The 14,912-nt window shown below is 40.9% G+C and overlaps 1 protein-coding gene across 3 annotated transcripts in view; it reads left to right on the plus strand.

Moving 5' to 3' along the window:
- The first annotated feature begins 1,844 nt into the window (after nt 1-1,844).
- The window catches only part of MIDEAS (mitotic deacetylase associated SANT domain protein), a 53,762-nt gene continuing 40,694 nt past the window's right edge, over nt 1,845-14,912 (plus strand). The window contains exon 1 of one of the 3 annotated variants that reach the window (XM_040067149.2): nt 1,845-2,059. The gene's annotated coding sequence lies outside the window, so the exon portion shown is untranslated. Of the gene's footprint in view, nt 2,060-2,334; nt 2,477-10,790; nt 10,817-14,912 lie in introns of those variants that run through there. The other 2 variants (XM_040067151.2, XM_040067152.2) reach the window with 2 other exon arrangements.

Here is a 14,912-nt window from a genome sequence, read left to right on the forward strand (position 1 = left end):
AGATGCTGCTCATCATTTTGCTCCCAGCCTCCAAACAGGTGAAGTACAACATGCATTTGTTCTGTCTGGAACAAAGAGATACACTTTGCTGTTAGAACATGATTTTAAATCATAGAAGACTGATGGGGTTTGGGTTTATTTTTGGTTGGGTTTGTTTTCCCCTCAATGAAAGTTGACATTTCAATCTCATCAATATCTGATGTGCTTTATGGGAGGTACTGATTGCCTAACATAACAGAGAGGAAATACCTCCAGTTTATTGAATCTCTCTTTTCAATCTTTATTAGGGGAAATTAAACTTATGAGTTGTATGCCTTTGACTACAGCTAGTTATTATACGTTCAATAATACATGTTTGCTTTACATATTGGGTAATTTGTGAACATCTGGGAATATTCTTTCTGTATTGATTTAAATAGTTATTGATCTATTGTTCCTGCTATAGCAGAGTTTTTCTTGAATGTCCTATTGAGACAGTGTTGCATCAAATGACACCTCTGGTTGTGAAAGAAAAAAACCTTTACCAGTAGTACCTGTGGCTACCATTTTGCTCTTTACCACCACTTGTCTCACTGTTATCCTCTGCACCATGACAGGAAAAGATTGGGTGTGGTAATTAGACTGTTGACCTGGGACTCATCAGAATAACCTGGTTATGCATTTGTAGTCATGAGCAAGTCACTTCTCTGGGCTCCTGTTTCTACACATCTTAAACTTCCCTGGTACAAAGTTCTGCAAGGAGCTGTTGTGAAAGAAACATGAACTACAGTGAGCAGTGCAAAAATTACTTCTATATTTCACTCTATAAGGCAATACATGCTGGAAGGGAAACTGCCCTGCAGGTCTGGGAAAAAAAAAAAAAAACAACAACAACAACAACAACAACAAAAAACAACCAACCAAACCCCAGCAATGCTGCTGTGTGCACTGAATGATCTGAGCCTGGCTTAAGGTAAACACGCGGCAAAGTGCACATTGGAGAAAAATGTTTGGCATTTTCGTGTTGCTCAACGTTTCACTGAATGTGAGTCTAATCTGTGAATGATGTCTAATGGTTATTTTATAATCTGAAAGTTCCGCTGATTGTTAACAAACTCGAGCAGCAGAGCAGTCTACAGAGGGAGCAGTGACAAATCAGCTTCTTTATTTCCTGCCTTAGTAGGGTAGAGTAGCATGCCTGCATTTGTCAGCATACTGTGTTTTTTATTCTCCGACCAAGGCAGCAGAGGAAGCCATATTCCAGAAGAGGAGCTGCACATTTTTAGAAAACTCAGAAGTATGAGTCCTTGTGAAAGTAAATTTCAGATGTTGGTAAAACAGCCAACAATATAGGCATGACCCGCGGATTTGCATTAGACTAAAATCCTTTCTCCCTTCCCTTTTTTTCTTTTTTTTTTCACGTTTTCTTCTGAAAAAGTGAGAAAAGGGACTGAAAGGGGGAAACAGAAAAGCATGCTTTCCTTTGGTACAAGGGTTTCCTTCAAAACCAAAAGCTCAGTTTTTCTTTAGAGAGAAAGCACACAAAGCCTGGTCTCGCTGAAGAGGCTAGCTTTGAACTCGGGGCATCCAAGCGGCGCTTTCCGCCGGGTATTGGACGCAGCAATATTTTGCAGGGCTTGGCTTTCAAATCCACGCTGCAAACTCTCTGCCCGGCCCTCACTCGTTGGGGATTTCCTCTCCTTCGTTGCCAACAGCAGCGACAGCCAAGCGCAGGAGCTCAAGCCGAGATCTGTGGAGAAGAGCAGGGGGCTCAGGCCCGTGCCGCGCTGAGACGCTGAGGGCTGGCGGGAGCTGCGCCGCGGAGGGAGGAGGAGTAGGAAGGCGGGAGGAGGAGGAGTTGAGAAGCCCGGGCCCGGGAGCCTCCCCGCTTACCGCACTAGGAAGTGACGCTTTCGCTGAGTCCCGGCGAGAAAGAAACAAAGTTTGTTGGGGGTTTTTTTGTTTTTGTTGTTTTTTTATTTGTTTGGTTTTTTCCCCCCCTCCTTCTTCCCGCCCACCCCTCCTCTGCAAACAGCCGCTCCACGTTCCCCCGCGGCGCCCGCCGTGCCTGGCTGCGCAGGTGAGCCAGCACGTTCTCTTTCTTCCTTCTCCTGTTTTCCGCGCGTTTATTTATTTTATTTTTTTTAAAAAATTTGCACGATTTGCTTCCGTTTTCCTGCCATTTTGGAGAGGGGGTGTCTTTCGTGGGGCTTTTCTTTTTGGGGGTGGTGGTGCGTGCTTTGTTTGCGGGTCCTGGGTGCAGGATGAGGAGCAGAAGTACCTGTGGAGGTGACGGGGGCGGCTGGCTCCGCGTCCGGGCCGCGCAGCCCCAGGGGGCCGGGGCAGCGGCACTCCCGGCCCGCCTGCTGCGGCGGAGCAGGCTCGGCTGCTGAGCCGTCGCCTCTTTGCCGTACCCTGAGCTGGTAGGAGCGCTCCGGAGGGGTTTCATCGCGGCTGCGTGGCTGCGGCAGCACTTTCAGGATGTGTCTGTGTCCGGGTGAGCTGCCTGCGGATGGAACTTTGGGGGGTTTGGTTTGGGGCGGCGGGAGGTTCTCTTTGCTCCCGGCGTGTGCGGGGGCCCCGGGTGCTGCGGGGGACCCGCCGAGCCCCGGCCGCCGCTGAGCGCGCATCGTGGCGAGGGTCGGATCGCTGTGCTGGGGTTTACGCAGTGGAGGGGGGTGGGGAGGAATTAGTTAGATCATTTTTGAAAAATCCCGTGCTCTCAAGTGTACAGCTCTTTTCTAGCAGCAACTGCAAAAGACCGATTCGTTGCAGTTTAGCAGTAAAAGCTGACAATACACCTACGCGCGTATGTGAGAGTCTTATATAATACTTACGGAGGTTTTTTTTTTAACAGGCGTAAGCAGGATTTATTTTTGGTTTGTAAAGTCTTGTGTGGTTGCAGCTTGCAGAATTAGCGAAATACTCTATTTGCTCAACAGATATTTACTTTATATTCTTTTTAAAACATCCTCTTTTTTTTAATAATAACTTGATTTCATTCCGACTACGTGTTTTGAGCTTAGCGTAAAGGCCATCTGTACTGGAGCAAGCGGTTAAGGGAGGGGAAGAGAGGAAAAGAAATGTCCTAATGCAGAGCCTCTTAGGTTGTTTAGAGGGCGAGACTGCAGTTCCAAGCAGCAACAGCAGCAGCTTTATGACTGTGTGCAATTACTGAATGATTGCATAGGACAGCATTGTTGGAACGAATGCGTATACACAGGCTATTGTGCAAGATTTCTGTACCGAACAAAACCTAGTTTTGCATTGCAAATGCTAAAAGGAGAATATTCTGCATTGAACTGCCACGTTCCTCTTAAGTCTGACTTCTTCCTAGAATTAGAAGAGGAAGGTAAGGAGAAGTGGAGTGAGGCTGATCGCAGAAATCACAGATCTGAAATACTCAGCAGAAACGCCACTAGCAGTTTCTGAAATCACGGCAGACAAGTTGAAAGCTCACTGAATCTGCGGGTTCGTGCTTCTAAAGTGATTATATAGGAGCTGAAATCCAAGCGGGTTTGCTACAATCCTGCACGTTTAGCGTAATTCTTGCTCTGGTTTAATTTTTAGTTTGGTTGTGTGGGAAAAAGACAAAATGTTAAAATGAGCAACTGCAGTTCAGCTAGCTTGCTTGGAAATGGAGAGAAGAACTCTCTTGCTTGGGGAGAGTTTCTGTGTCAGGCCACAAAAACTTAGAGCTTGAAACAACTACCAGACCAGAAGTATGCTCAGAGCATGCTTTTTCAGCTTGAACTCAAAAGTTTCATCTGGTTCAGTGATCTTGCAGGCTGTGTTGGCTGAGGGATAGTATGAGGCACTGCCAAAGTGTGCCACTGACACTGTATTAGCAAGGCTTTTAACTAAGACTTTAAAGAACATCATAATAATGCCAGAGTTCTTGTGGGTACAACTTAAGGTCCCTAAGATTTGTTTTTCGAAAAAGCTGGTCACCTGTAATTTTTATCAGCTTAGTTTTGAGAGTACTTGGAATAAATGACATATCAGAGCTGAAAGATTTTATATCTGGTGCTCAGAAACTGGCCTTTCTAAGGTGAGACAATTTTCTAGAAGTGTTATCTTCAGCTATTATAGCTGATGTCTTCAAAAATGCCATAAAGGCTTGTAAAGTATTCTCAGCACTGCAATGAAAAGTAGTATAAAAATGGAAAGCTCTTTTAAAATTTCTTGGTGTCCAACTAAAACATTTTAGCTGAAGACACAGATCATCTTATTATTGTTAGTTTCCTCAGGTTGTCAAGAGAATGCTTCATGTAAAATACATGTGGCTTTGTTAACAAAGAATAAAGGGATCTGCTTACAGTGTTTTTGTGTTTTGTTTGGTTTTGCGTGGTTTTTTTTTTTTTTGTCATTTGACAAACTATCTTAGTGATCCTTCTGTAGGTTTATTGAAGCATTTTGTTTTAATAAAACATACAAAATAAATATATATTAATTCATGCATTACTGTGATGTTCAACTTGTATATTTTTCTTGAAATTGTACTTAATGTCTTGACTGACTTGTCAATCTGTGTTATACTGGATGTTTTAATGTCAAAATTACCTCTGGAGTTCTTAAAGATTTCTTGAATCATTTGTGGTAGTGATACAATATAGTCATTCCTTATGCTAAGCCTTCTGTTTTTCAAAACCTATGTGGTAGGAGAGAGTTTTTGGTCAGGATTCTTTGGACTTGTATGCAAAGGAGTAGGTAACTTGCACGTCCTTGAGTTGTCCTGTGGTTCTCAGTGGAATTAGTCATAGATATATATACATTTGTGTGTGCATGTTAGCAAAACAAAGGTGTAACTCTGCTAGCCTTTAATCCATCCAGGTGCATGCAAGTAGTGGTGATACGAAATGATGAGGGCTGTAGCACAATGCAAGCTTTTCAAAAGCCTCAAATGTTAGTTTACATTTTTGCGTTTTCACTCCTATGGTCACCTGGCAATGATGGCTGCAGAACCACAGGAGATGTTTTCAAGCCTGTCATCCCTTTCATGATACTCTTCTGTCAAGCTGCTAATCAAGCCCTTAAGTTGCTCCTGACTTGAGGACCTGCAGCCTTTCTTTGGAAATGGCCACCCTGGTGGTGTGTGTGTGTGGAGGTGTGCCCAGGCATGTGAGAGGGACTGCCGTGAATCAGAGAGGAAATCTGTCTAGCCTGTGGCTCCGTTTGCAAAGGTGTATATATTTTCTATATGCTCAGCAGTTCTTGAAGGACTTCTGCTCAAGAAACTTACGTAGTTTTCTGTTGAGCTTAGATAAACATTTAACAAATACTTTTTTTAACTTACTGATCTAATTGTGGAATGAGAATGTTGGTAAGAGCTGATTTTTTTTTTTCTTCTGTTGTACTTTTTCTAAACACTGCCCCCATAATAAAAAAGAAAACACCCAAAATGCCAAAACCATGATTCTTTAATTTTTTTTTTTGTCTGGAGCATTGCATAAAATCTTAGTACTGGTTGCAGTAAATTATAGTTTATCCTTAAATGAAACGTAGTAAATATGTTGTCTCCAGTGCAATTAGTTACATTCTAAGAGACATGAAATGAGAAATAAACCACTTTTCTTTGAGTATTCATAGTGCGACATGGGGAGGTGAGGGAGGCAAGAGCTCTGGTGGTGAGGTTTTGCAATACATGCCCAAAAAGCTGCAGGTTCTGGCACGGGCAAACCGAGGCTCATGAGTCACATCCAAAGGGAAGACTTGTCACTAAGCAATTTGTAAATAGGAGGGATGAGCTGCTAATTCAAGGAAATATCCTGAGGACCTTCCCTAATAATTGCAAGTGTGGCGGAGGGCTTTGTATCAGACAGGAGTTGCTTTTACTTTGGATCACATGTTCTCCCTGGTGTGATTTGAGCCTTTCAAACTAAGAGATCCTCCTTATGGGTTACAAAGGACCCTGAAAGAGGTGGCTGGTCAAGTAGTAGTTTAACTTTTTGTAGCTGCATGGCAGCCACTTGCATTCCGTGTGGAGGCTCCTTGGCAGCTCCAGCAGCTCGCAGTGCACAAATGGAAGTGTCTGCAGCAGGAGGCTGCTCAATGGGCACTTCTCAGTGCTTTGCACAGCTCTCTTTCTGAACGGTCTCCGACCGTAGCCCTTACTGCTCTGCTGGTGGACTTCAGTGACTGAAAATGTTATGAGGGAAAGCTCTGCTCTGCACACCGGGAGAACCATGCATGTGTGAATACATCGTGCATTTTGAATGCAGTCAGTGTCCAGGTATTTAGGAGCAACCACCCGAATGTGGATGCAGAGATAATCTTGGTAATTAATTCTTTGCTTTTCAGGCTCTCTTGATGCTTTTTATTGTATTTTGTGCAACTGACAGCCACCAGATAACAAGGCTTAAATTAATGTAATACATTAATCTGTATATAGTAAGACATACAGATATTCTTTGAGATGTACATACCCCCAGATTAATGTCTTTTTTATGTACAAGTAAATTACATGAATGCCCCTAGTTGTATTAATGCCTGGTGTTAATCAAGAATTTGAAAACTGGGAAAAACTAGGTTGGGAGGGCGTTGCAAAATATTTAGTGTGTGTTAATTTTTTGTTTGTTCTTAAAGACATTTTGGAAGGCTTACAACAAAGCATGGAATAATGCTTTCCTTTTTACCCTTAATTAGTGAAAATTAATGTTTAAACTCTATATAGTTTGACTTTAGCATTGGTAAGGATTGAAACAAGTTAAATGCCATTGGTACCTGTACTAGTAAACTGGGAAACAGTTCTGGTATCTTTTTTACTAAATACGTTACTGATACATAACGTGTTCAGAGTTGGGATGTAAAGAGACAGGAAGAGGAATCAAGTCAGTGTTCATGCTTCCTATTATCTTCTGACATTGGTTCTCAGTAGCTTGGCTTTCCCCATCATAGGAGAGATTACAGTACAATGGTATATATTGGTATATCCTCTTATAATTTTTTTAGGAAGACAAATGTTTGTATATGTTTATATGTACGCACACTATTTGTTATATACCCTTAGGTATCTCATTTTATAACTCAGTTCTCCCGAGAGCAAATGTTTCTTTTCCTTGTTATGCTAGAGTAGTTCGGGAGGTTTTGTTTGTTGCTGGTTTTTTTTAAACCATGTTGAAGTTTTTCATTTGACTGTTTGTGCTATTATTTCAACCTTGAATATAATGCTGTATTTTGGGGTCTATCTTAATCTGTTGTCTTTGATAATGTTGCTTTTGTTATTTCTAGACCAGCGGTGACCAAAAAACGCATGAATTATGACTGCAAATTTCGTTCTTGTCTATTTTTTCTCTTTTCTTTTTTGAAGGGCTTGTAACTGATAGGACTTTTTGAAATACTGGTTTGGTTTTGCAGCCTGTGTGTGGTAGAGAGTTGTATGGTGGATTTCCAGCTATCGGAGTGGCTGCTTCCCTTCAGCATGGATCAACCAGAACCTTTTGTTCTCTGGAGCTGCATGCTCTGGGGCAGTCAGCCTGCTGAAACGCTTATCACCTTGTCTGCATTGAACATCGGAATGAGGTCCAGAGTTGAAACCAGTCCTAGAAATCTGAATAATCTACAAGTAGCCTTGTTAGGGGGTAGTTCATAGGTAAAAGTGCATTTTTGCACTTTTGGATCCCAAGTTGCATGAGGATGTTGTGTGATTTCAAACTCGACTTAACCGCATATGCTTAGGTGCGGCCTTATCTGCTGTGGCTGTGTACACCTGGGATTCCTTGAGCGTTTCCTTTTCAGCTCCTGCATATGTCACTTGGTAATTTGCCATGAATTGCATTACTGTTTACAGTTTTATAATATCCTTAACAATACTCTCGGGAGTTTAAACTGGTTTGATTTCAGGCTTTTATTTTTCCCAACATAATGTATTCTTTCATGCACTTCCTGAGAAGAGAGTTTGCTGTGTTTGTGGGAAATTACTACATTTGGGTGGAGAAGGATTTAGCAAAGTATTTTCCTATTTAAATTTGATTTTATACCATTTAAGAACAAAATCCCAGCACTGCCAAATCCCTAGTGAGAGGAGAGAGAGCCACATCTGTAAGACATTCTGAGTGCTTTAGGAGATTCCAACGATGACAGCTTAGGATCCCAAATACTTGCATATGTGAAACTGGCAGAGAAATCTATCTGCCCCTATGATTAATTTGACTTCATGACTTTGAAAATTTTGAGTTGAATTATTCTCTTTGAATCTTTTGTGGCAAACTCTACATGTCATCCTGCATGAGACATGCCATATATTGGGGACAGTTGTAGTATCTATAATATTTAATTAATAATACAAATTTATTTGGATTTTTTTATTGGAATGCTACTGTATTTTCAAATTTTTAGAAAATATAAGTGTATATTAGTAAATAATGTAGTCTTTCCAAAGAATATTTAAATGAACATGTTTTAAGGGATGTTGAGATGGCTCTGGAGAAGAAAAGGAATATATTAAAAGCCAGAGCTAAACTTTTGTCATACTAGTCAAGCATTACTAGCAAGCATACTAGTCAAGCATAACCATTAGGCATTCTGGTTATTAGGGGCTTAAGGTGTTCTCCTTGAATAACTAGAAAGCTTTTGCACATAAAGGATATGATTGTAAGTAAAGCACTATGCAAAATGTTGCATTTGGTTATCGGCCTCACTTTCTCCTCATTTAATTTCAATATTGAAGTTGTCTTTTGTTACCGTGATTTTCTAAATACATTTAAGAGTCAAAAGGATATTTAAGGTATTTCTTTCCTTGAAGTATAAGAACTACTTTCCTTTTGAAGTATGGGACTCCTCCTTGTTTTAGTCCTTTTTCTTTGCAAAAGTGAAATATTTCAGGTATGGTACAAGCTGACTTATTTTGCTATTGCAGTTTTCTTTCTACAGAAAATGTACTGTAAATGTTACTGTGGAAAACTTTGATCTGTAAAAAAAAGACCTTTTATCACCTAAGAAGATACAAAAAGAATGTGAGGTTCCTTATAAGCAATTTGTTTTAATTTTTAATTTGAGATGTAAAGAATAAACATTTGAAGAATTGAGGAATTAAAAACTTGAGAAGTGTGATATAGCCAATACTATACTCTGGGTTTGCACTTTTTAGCAGTCAATAAGGAGCTGTCCTGCAAGAAGCTTTATTGAAGTCAGTGATGATAATCGTTCTTTTTTTTTTTTTTTTTTCCAATATAAGGTTACCTTACTTTTAGAGAGGAAATTAAACGCAGAGAGCTTTGTTAGCAAAAGAAATGCAGATTTGAAGCCTTGATTTGTAAAGTTTTTCTCTGCAACTGGAGGAGCATAATAATAATAATAATAGCTCTTGATATAAATTCAGTTTCCTTATTCAGGTAGTCTCTTCTGGTATTTTAAAATGAACTAGCCTGCCTGTGCACACATGTATGCCACGATGCAGGTCTTTGTTTTTCTGAGTGGCATAAACATTTGCCACTGAATACTTAAGCATGGGAGACGGATGAAGCTTGGGTGGACTGATCATAAAGCCAATGCATTTCTAACACAGAGGTGACAGAGCAGGGTAGACACCCTTCGCTGATCACCAGCTTGCACTGCTGCTTTTTAGCAACTTTATGGATTTCTCTGCTAGGCATCTCTGTCAGAGGTATCATTAGGCAAGTATGAGACCAAGGGCAGTGGCCCAAATACTTGTCAACACCAGCAATTGCTTGACCACATATACATGGATATTTAGTTAAAGGGACAGTGTATTTGATACTTGGAGTTGATGTTAAAACATCCATGTTGGCAAGATGCTGCTACTTCTGTGCTGACTAAAGTGATGTTGAAATGGCTTTTACTTGTTTTTTAACAGAAGTGTTTTTCCCCAGTGGTATAAATCAATAATCTGTTCCAGTCCTGATCAGCAATATTTTATTGTTATAGTACTATCAAGTTACTGTTGATATTTGTGGAAGAATGACATTTAGATGAAAGAGCGAAACTTCTTGTTTTTAAAAGACAACCCACAAACCAACAAATACTCTCATGTTCACGCAAAATAAAAAAGTGCCAGTATAGGAAGGTTTAGAAATTCTTAATGCTTCCTTCATGAGAGATACCAATGTATTTAAACTATATTTGGAATTTTGGTCTCAAATTTTCAATGCTTACTTCAGCCTGTGTACTACCATAATAGTACACTCCGAGGACCGCGTGACAAAAAGCAAACAAGGGAATTCAGTGTTTAAACTGGTTCACATGTTGCTCAGCTGAAGAGCAGAGATGGCACTGTTTGCAGCAACCCTTTGCTGTCAAATACGGAAAGAAAAGTTCTTATGAAACAAAAAAAAGACAACAAAAAACCCCAACAACAACAAAAAAAAATCAGTTTTCTATATTCTCTTGAGCTTGAGATCAGCTGAAGAGGAATTTTGAGTATAATTCAGACCTGCATTAGATGTTTTGCTTCTGCTCTTCTGTCAAGAAGGTATGGTATGCCCCAATTCAGTGCCTCCACCTCTCCAAACCACACACCGGTTTCTCTCCTTTTTCCCCTCCTCTCCCACTTTGATGGGCTGAAGAGGAGAATTGGAGGCACAAAAGGCAAAAATCACGGCTTGAGATAAGTACAATTTACTGGAAGCAGCAATGAGATAAGGAGCAGGAAGAACAGCAAAGTAGCCATTGCCTCCGGATGGCTCTCTCTGCCACATTTTCTCACCGGAAGGAGTCCCTGTTCCCTGGGAGAGAGTCCCTTTTCTCCATTCCAGCAATTGACGTCAGGTGGTGTGGAGTAACCTCCATAGCCTACTCATGCCCCTCATGGCTGGAACCAGGACATCTTCACATTATGAGCATTAGTAAAAAAGACTGTACCTGGTCTCAGGCTGCATAGGTAAGTCTACAGTTTTACTTTCATTTTCTGAGGCAGTATGGTTCTACTGTAGGTTTTTACCATTTTAGTTTGAATGATATGCTACAAAGGTGCAGGACACACCTAGACCTTTGAAAAGCTAAGTGATCTATAGGTGCCCCTTTTGTAAAAAGCAGATTTGAGGATCTCGTTTACTAGTGGAGGTTGCAATGCTGTGATAGGCCCTGTACCAGCAGTCCTTATGGTGATCTGTTTCAGGAATATAGCCTGTAAATTAAAGCTAGGGGGAGCTTTCTAACATATTAATTGGGTTAAAATATTTAAGAAGTCACATCCATACTCTTCCCAAAAAGGCAATGTAGCCTTTTAAAATCTTAAGTAAAATCTTGCTCTTGATCTCTTTAGTAGCCTGAAGTGCTTTTATTGTTCTTTTTGTGGCATCCCACCCTTAAAGGGAAGTGATGATTTATGATTTCATTGAGCCTTTTATTCATACTTAGACGCAACAAGCTGCTATACGGAAACTAAAATGGGCAGCAACAAGGAACAGGTAGCGAGCTTAGAACAAGTCATGCTCTTTGCCCTCATGCAGAAGAGCATTAGGACTTCCAGTCATGGAACGCCCTGTATCTATCTAATACATGAGTCTGCACTTGCATCTACACGCTGTTAGCTATAGTATAAGTGGGATCGACAGACCTGAAAGAGAAGACAACAAAATGCAATTCCGGAAGCATTTGTTTTCTGGTCCATAGGACATACAACAACAAAATGTTTCCAGTCTTCTCCCTTACTTGCGAGCTCACGGCTGACAATTACTTTACTTACTATCGTTTGTGCCGTGTTATCATCCTCGTTTAAAGGTGAGGTAATCGTCTTCAACCTAGAGGCTGCAAAACCATACTCTGACCTAACCTTTAGTGGTATCATGTGAGTAGAAATGGAGATTCTGCCCCACACAGAGGAGTTGATTGATGGGGCCTCTTGATAGGGGAAGGTGTGGTATGTGAGTCTGCATTTGCATCTCTATAGCTGGGTGTTTTGTGAGCAGGCTTTGTAGAGAAGCCCAGACCCTCTCACATCTTCAGAAGGAGCTGACATCGCTGTTCAGAAATGGGTTTTAGCACCCTCTGTGGACCTCCAGCAGACAGAGGCACTTAATCCTAGGGTGAAATAGCAATTTTTCATTGAATTGCAGATACATGTTTGGCTATATGCATCTGCTGTGGGCCCTCTTGACTGTTTTGTGTTTTTTTTCCTGGACATTGTGATTAAAAGCTGGTTCTCTGCTTAATCCTATCACGTTTGTTCTAGAAATCTAAGATGTGGAATGGAGGCTTCTGGATTGCATTCTACAAACGCGTGCATAGAAATGACTGCTCCAATTTCTGTCCGGAGCAGATTGCGTAGTTTCCCTAGCCAGGTTACTTACTTGGCTTTCAATCCTGTCAGTGAACAAACTTACTATCTTCCTGGTTCTGTGCACTTAAGTGATTTTAGTCTGCCTCTTATGCAGAGTTATTTCATACTTTTCTGTTTCTTAGTTGGGTAACTTTGGGAGTGTCACTGAAAAGGTCAACGATGGAAGAAAAGAAAGTGGTGGATCAACATTCTCCCTTGTAGCATGGGTTCAGGGTGGTTTTTTTTACATCTCTCACCTGCTATGTTGTGGGATTTTTATTGTAAAGATGAATAGAACTACTCAATTCTGCTGTGTGTTATAAAGCATTTTAAAAAGACAGTTCTTTTTGAGTGAGTTGATTTATGACAGAAGTACAGTTTGGAGGTGGAAAAATATTCTCTCTTCAGTGACAGCTCTAACAGAGTAATTGTAAGTGACAGAATTTGCTTGGGAAAGTGCTCTAGGTTAAGAGTAGGATGCCTGGCTGTTTACAAGTAATCATCTAAGCCATGCAGTTTGGATGCGTGGAGGCAATGTGAAGATCTATTGACATCTTTAGTTAGTCAACCGGTTTATTTTTGGGAGCTCATGAATTGGCAGGACATACTGACCCTGTCTGGAGGGGAAAAGCATAATGACTGTGAATGCAGGAGACTTGGTGAATATTTTGTCAAGTTTCTTGCTACTATTTCTTTGCAGCAGCTATCATGGACGTTTTAACCCTTTGCTTTCCCCCTGAACATTTTTGCATATTGTTGATATATTTTAATGAAAATGTAATACTAGTCTGTCAAGACAAAATGGCCTAATGCATCCTGTAACAGATTTGTAGAATATGAGGTTGTCCTGCTTGAAAAAAGGGGAAAAATACTTGGTGATAGATTGCTTGTTTGTAACCCCTTATAATATTAAACCTTCACTCTAGGCACAGCTATAGGCTGGGTTCAGAGTTGCTCCTGGACACAAAAGGCTGCAATGTAGGAAAGGCAGGGCAGTCTTGCACACAGGTAATACTGGATTGTAAGGAAGTAAGCAGCCGAGAGAAGTTGTATTTATGTTTAAAAACACAGCTGTGTATTTTGTGAAACTGATACTGCTTTTGCTCTATGCAACTAGAGAGACCCAGCAGTCAGAATCAAAAACTGACGGTGACAACTGCAAAGTGAACGCTTAGCTCTTCCTATTATAAGGTTTCTGATTGTGACTGATTTACACAAAACTATTACTCACTGTACATGAGAAAGTAAAAACAGGAAGACTTTCTTGTAGTGTTCTCCTTGTAGCTACTACTTACGGTCCTGATTTGGAGAGCTGGTGCAAGGTTGCATGGAGTAAATAGGGAGTTTGTCATGGAAAAAGGTTGTTTTTCTTTTGGCTTTCAATATTCAGTATTCTGATACCATCAGAAATTCTCAACTGTGTTGTCAGTTTAATTGAAAACAACTTCATTGCTGGAAATAAGTAACTTCACAACATTTTGTTTGATGATACTTGCAGTTATCTTACTGAAAAGTTAAAGTTGTGTTTGTAACTTAATTATTCCATCTTCTTTTATTCATTCTCACAATTAACTTGTAGTCTCGCACCAGTGTTGCAAGATTTCTTCCAAATGCTGAGTTGTGAAAGAGATGAGTTACCAATCACTTTGAAGGGAAAGAACCACTGATTTGACTTCTTTGTGTTACACAAGCAAAATCTAAAAGAAACCCAACAGATGAAATAAAATAAATCACATGTTAACACTTGGCAAGCTGCCCGGACTTACTGAGACTGTTTTGCTTGAAAGGTGTCTCCTTCACCATCTTTTTGTTTTAAGTAAGCAGAAGTGGTGGTGAGTTTTTTGTCTTTGTTTGGATTTGTTTGTTTGTTTATTAATATGGAAAGGAAGATCTGGGAAACTCATGTGTCTGGAATGATGCCAGCTTATCTGATCAGCAACAGTCCCAGTCCCTTACTATTATTAAATACAATTGCTGGAAAAATTTGCCTTGAGGCAGGAATGTTAATTTATTTTTGATTTTTTTTTTTTTTCTGAAGTATGTATTGGACATTAGTTTCAAACAGTTTTTTTCTTTCCCCTCAGTCCTATCAGGGCTACTTTTCAACTTCTTTTAATATATTTGTGACTTTGTTATAAAGTTATACAACTAATCATTTTTGGACTTTGCTTTCCTTCCAGTTCAGAAGTTGAAAATGAAACTGTGTTTATTCATAGCTTGTAGAAATGCCAAATAAGTAGTATAAACAACAGAAGAGGCTGTATAGTTTTAAAAAAAAAAAAAAAAAAAAAAAAGGCAAGCTCGTTGAAGACCTAAATGAAGCGCCTGTGTTGCGGAATGCCTTTCCGTGCAGGACTGTGCGTGCGCTGCAGACGCCGACAGCCCGGCGTGCCTTTGCAGGGTGTTGGGAGCCTGGCTGCCCGGGGAGCCGCACTTCGTGCGGGGGGGCCCGGCTGTCCCGGCAGCCGCGGGTCGGGGCACGCCGGGCTGCCTGCGGGAGCTGCCGGGTGCCCCTTCGGGAGGGCAGCCCGTGCTCCGTGACCCGCAGGGAACGGACAGGAGCTCAGCTGCGGCCCGGACACAAACCCTTTGAGAGATAATGTTTCTTCAGGCTGTTCGCTCGGGCTCCTGCTCAGCAGCTGAGGCGTTTCGTTGGGAAATGCAACATCAGAAAAGCATGCTTTTAGACTCCAAGTGGCTTCGGAACAGCTGTACC

This window comes from Hirundo rustica, chromosome 6, assembly GCF_015227805.2.
Source record: "Hirundo rustica isolate bHirRus1 chromosome 6, bHirRus1.pri.v3, whole genome shotgun sequence".
Taxonomy (NCBI): Eukaryota; Metazoa; Chordata; class Aves; order Passeriformes; family Hirundinidae; genus Hirundo; species Hirundo rustica.